The following is a 5638-nucleotide window of genomic DNA, read 5'->3' as shown; positions in this document are numbered from 1 at the left end:
TAGATATTAATAAGTGTTATGTCTTCTTGGTTCGTGATTCCCTTTAGCATTATGAAGTGTCCCTCAGTATTTTTCTTTTTTATTTTCAAGTCTATTTCATCTGATATTAGTACCGTTACTCCCGCTTTTCTCTAAATGCCATTTGTTCGAAATATCATTTTCCACCGTTTCACTATGAGTCTATATTTGCCTTTGGAGCTGAGATATGTCTCCTGAAGGCAGCATATGGTTGGGTTTTGTTTTTTTTGTTTGTTTGTTTGTTTTTTGGTTTTGATCCTTTCTGCAATTCTGTGCCTTTTTATTGGTGAGTTCAGTCTATTTTCATTTAGAGTGATTTTGAAATAAGAGCTTTTCCGATAGCCATTTTATTTTTTGCTTTTTGGCATCTCGGTGTTTCCATTGCTTCTTTCTCCTTGTGTGTCTGTTTTCCTTGTTGTTGGTGGTGGTGTTTTTGTTGTTTTCGTTGGGTTTTGTGGGTTTTCCTTCTGATCCTTCTTATTTTGTGTTATAGACTTCAGTTCTGAATCTTTGATGTGTGATTACCATTGTGAATATGTAAAGGATAGTTAGATATATATTGTAGTCCATTTTTTTTTTCTGTGCTTATTTTGTCTCCATTCCCCTTTGTGAATTTGGATCTTTGAACCCTTCATTTTCTGTCATTGTTTCAATTTGTCCCTATGTATGCTGAACCTTCATTACTATCTTGCTATAGCAAATTTCTTTTTATTGTTTAAGCTTATAATATCCTGTTCTTTATAATAGTTACATGCCTCTGCTTCTATCTGCCTTCTAGTCACCTTACTCCTAGTTATGTATTTTTTTTTTTGTCATTTTATTTTAGGTTAGGCTGACCACTTTCATTATTTCCTGTAACACAGACCTCATTGTGGAGAATTCCTTCAATTTTTGTATGTCTAGAAAGGTCTTTATTTCTCCTTCATATCTAAAGGAGAGTTTTTCTGGATACATTATTCTTGATTTGTAATTACTTTCATTTAATAGTTTGAATATTTGATTCCACTCTTTTCTGGCATGTAAGGTTTGTGCTGAGAAATTTTCTTCTATATGTTACCGTCTTCTTTTCCCTGGCTGCCCTGAGAATTCTGTCTTTGTCATTGATTTTTGATAATTTTAATACAATGTGTCTTGGTGAAGGCCTTTTTGGGTTGAGGTAATTGGATGTTCTGTTGACTTGTTGAATTCCAAGCTCTAATTCATTCCTTAGATTTAGGAAATCTCGTTAGCTATTTGTCTGAAAATGCTTTCTAATCCCTGCTACTTTTCCTCACCTTTGAGAATGCACATTATTCTTATGTGTCTTCTCCTGATAGCATCAGCTAGTTCTTGTATTTCTCTTTCATTATTTTTCATTCTTCATTTTTTTCTTCTTTCTTCCTATTAATTTCTATATTTCTGTCTTCAATATCACTGATCCTTTCCTCCATTTGTTCGACTATCTTTCCCAAGCTTGCTATTTCATTTTTCTACTCTTGCAGTGTGTTCTTCATCTCCAGAAGTTCTATTTGTTTCTTTATGATGGTTTCAATCTCCTTGCTAAAGAATTCGTTCTGCTCATCTAGTTGTTTATTTCAGTCCCTGGAATTGTTGATATGAATTGTTTTGGATCTCATTGAATTTTTTCAGAAGGACTATCCTGAATTCTCTGTCTTTTAAGTCTCTTATTTCCATGTCTTTCCATTTATTTTCTGTAGATTTTTCACTTTCTCTGCTGCCTTATCACCTTGGTTTTTCATGGTGTTTAATGTACTATTTCTTCGACTGGGCATTAATGGAATTTTTTTTTTTTTTTTGCCTGTGATAACTCTTATTCACAGATCCTATGCTCAGATGTGTTGGTGTGCAGGTTGCATTTTTTTTGTTGCATTTTAGATGTTCAGCCTATTGTTGTTTCAAGGAGAAAGATCTGGGGACATCTCTCATTTCACCATGTTTCTGATGTCACTCCCTATATTCTTTTTAATACTTGTTATTATCATGTTTTTCCTAGCCAGTCTGATGAGAGAAAAATATGGTGCTGATATAGTTTGTATTTCTCTGATTAGTAGTGAAGTTGAACATTTTTTAATTTCTATTGATCATTTGTGTTTCTTCTTCTGTAACTTACATGTTCATGTCTTTGGCCATTTTTCTAAATAACTTGTGTTTAGGTATTGTCACCAATTTGCAGAAATTTTTTGTGTTTTATGTATATAAATATTTATCTTATATGCACATTGCAAATTTCATCCTAGATTGTCACTTGATTAATTTAAGTCCATTTCTTTTTTATTATTTTCTCTATGGGCACAGAAAACAATTACTTTGAATCTCTCACAAAATGTCATCTGAAATATTTAAAAATAATCATCAAGTCACCTTCCAGCTTTCTCTTTGTTGAGCTAAATAGCCCTATTTCTTAACTTTTCCTCATAACACTGACATTTCAATATTTTAATCGCATTTCCACATATCCACACCTTGTTTTATAGTGACCTACAAAATACTATACATTTGTAAACTGTGTAGTCTGTTTTTTCCCCTTTCTTCTTCTTTTTTTAATTAGCAGCTGGTAAGCTTAAAGCTAAATTTGCTTTTCACCAACAGAAAAGACATATGTCTTTATAATTTGCATTTTTAAACCCCATCTCCTAGTTTTGTTTGTTTGTTTTAACGCTTACAGCACCTACTATTTTTAGGTGGTCTCCCACCCGAGTACTAACCAGGCCCGACCCTGCTTAGCTTCCAAGATCAAATGAGATCGGGTACATTCAGGGTGGCATGGCTGTAGACCCCTAGTTTTTTTATATCCTCATACTCGTTTATCTGTCTTCATTGCTATCTATTTTCTATTTACATTATACTTTACTTTATGCCTTATTATAAGATATCTAATTACTTTTTCTGGGGAAAAGAATTTTTATGGGTAAGAGGTCAGAGAAAAAGAATTAGATAGTTATGACAAAGTTATATATAAAAGTCTATGTCCAGAACTATTTTATCTTAATTTTACCCCAGTATTTGTTTGAATACTTTCCCCACAACAGCTTTATGCTATCGATCCTATTAATTCTGACCTACTCATTCTTTTCCTTTTACATAGGCACTTACTCATCAGTCCATCCTAAACGTAACAATTTGTATTTTTCCCTTTTAAGTTTTATCCTGTTTCTATAGGACCATTTTTTCCCCAATGTATCAAAGACATTCTGAATTGAGTTCTGTTTTGAGAATATTTAGAAAGTCGGCTCACTTGATGAGTTTTTCCTCAAACATGTACCTCAGGCATAATAAAACCACATGCTTAAAGACAATTACCACTTTGATAGTTTGATAAGAATTTCACTGTTTTCTGGTTGCTGAGGATTTTTAGTGGTACAGCTATTTATTTCAGTCCTAGTTTGCACTATCAAGTAGTATTCCTGCTAAGCAGAACCACCAGAAGCACAGTGTTTCTTACAAGATAATGTTCCTAGACCTGCTGTGAACAACCTGGGACCCCAGAAAGCTCTCAGATGAATTTCTGTGTTTTTGTCATCTCTCACTCAAGGTAGCGCCAAGGTCAAATCTCTTAGAAGTTACTGTGCCTTCTTTTTAAAAACTCCTGTTATAGCCATAACAATTGCTCCTTCCTGTCTGTTTCCATCACTGACACTTTGCGCCATAGTTAGTTGGTTCAGTTCCCTTTATATTATGAGATTACTATACAGTAGAATGCCATCTTGTTCAGTGTTGTTCCGACAAGAAGAAAATTGAGGCAGGAAGATTTCAGCTTGCATAAGCAAAAACATTCTTATAATTGGGGCCTTTCCAACAATGGAACAGACTGTTTCTTGAAGTAGATAGGTTCTGAATCCCAGAGGTATTCAGGCAGAGGTTAGAAAGCTCCTATTTCTCCCTTAAATTATACCATCTGTCATCATTAAAATCAATAAACTACATTTAAAAATGGAAATATCTATTTTTTCTGATATACATGAATATTGTAAAAAATTAAAATAGTACAGAGAAAATGAAAGCCCTCATTACTTCAACCTCCAGGGATTGTGTTAATAGTTTCATGTGTATTCTTCTAGACATTTAATTTGTCTATATAAACATCTTGTTTTTCATACAAATGAGATCATATATATAATTTTTGTAAACTGTTTTGTTCCCTTAAAAGAATGGATATTTTTCCATGTCAATAATAGATATTTTTGTATTGAGACTTTAAATAAATTTATAGACTATATGCCATACTCAAAATATAATCAGAAAAATAAGTTACAATGAGAATATACTATGCATACATAATTTTCAACATTTTATTATGAAAAATTTTAAACATTTAGAAAAGGTGAAAAGGAATGTATATCACCTTGATTCTGCAATTATTAACATAACATTGTTTGCTTTATCTCATATTTACCCATCTGTTAGCCCATCGATCCATTTTGATGCCTTTCAAACTAAATTGCAGACATTAGTATAATTTAGTCCTAATATTTTTGTGTGAATATCCTTAATTAGAGTCCAATGTTTGTTTATGATGCTTTTAAAACTATTTTTCAGCTTTTCAAAGGTATAATTAACAAATAAAATTGTAAGATTTTTGAAGTATACAATGTGATGATTTAATATATGTAAACGTGAAAGGATTACTCCCATTGATATAATTAACACGTCCAACACCTCGCATATTAACCTTTTTGTAGTGATAATATTTAAGTTCTAGTCATAGAAAATTTCAATTATACAATATAGTGTCACCAACTATAGTCACCATAATATACATTAAATCCACAAACCGTATTCATTTTATAAAGTTTGTACCTTTTTACTACTTTCCCCTTTCCCCTCCACTTTCCAGCCCCTCTCAATCACCTGTCTACTCCCTTTCTATAAATCTGACTTTGTGTTTAAGATTCTACATATGATTGATACCATGTATTTATCTTTGTCAGAATAATTTCATTTAGTGTGATGCCCCTCAGGTTCACCCATGTTGTCACAAATGACAGGATTCCTTTTTTTAAAGGTCGAATAAGATTCTCTCTCTCTCTCTCGCTCTCTCTCCTTCTCTCTCTCTTTCTCTCTCTCTCTTTCTCTCTCCCCCTCCCTCCCTCAGATGTATGTTTGTATGTGTATATGTAACATATATATGTTTATATGCGTATATATTTATATATGTGTATATAATATATATGTGTATATGTAACTATCTATGTCCATAATCAACTAAATATGAGTTTATACTGACATCTCCGATTCTAATTCATTACCACATGACTTCTTCCCTTTACTTATCTGTAAATTCCTATTCTAAGAGTGAGAAATCTAGCTCTATTTAATTAATTATTTAATACTCGTATGCATAAATAACAGTATCAGAATTGTGAACCCATGCACCTATAGAGAATAACTTTATCGACTGAAGTACAGTACTTATATGCAGTCCTTTTACCATCAGTCTAACAGATTATAATTATTTTCAGTTATTTCCCTCTCTCCTTTTAAATTTGTTTTTTTACTGCTTACATACATTTTATTTCTTTCTTCCTCATTAACATTAGCAAACATAATAATTGGATGTAGTGAAACGTCTGTGCATGTGATCCATTGGTAATTTCTCATCATGAAGCACATCAATGTTTTA

At 32.3% G+C, this 5638-nt stretch overlaps 1 pseudogene; it reads right to left on the bottom strand.

The window, feature by feature from the left end:
- Positions 1 to 2674: 2674 nt before the first annotated feature.
- LOC111729052 lies at positions 2675 to 2793 on the bottom strand (annotated as a pseudogene).
- Positions 2794 to 5638: the final 2845 nt, after the last annotated feature.

This window comes from Pteropus vampyrus, unplaced genomic scaffold (genome assembly GCF_000151845.1).
Source record: "Pteropus vampyrus isolate Shadow unplaced genomic scaffold, Pvam_2.0 Scaffold244, whole genome shotgun sequence".
NCBI lineage: Eukaryota > Metazoa > Chordata > Mammalia > Chiroptera > Pteropodidae > Pteropus > Pteropus vampyrus.
This window is presented reverse-complemented; position numbering and strand designations above follow the sequence as displayed.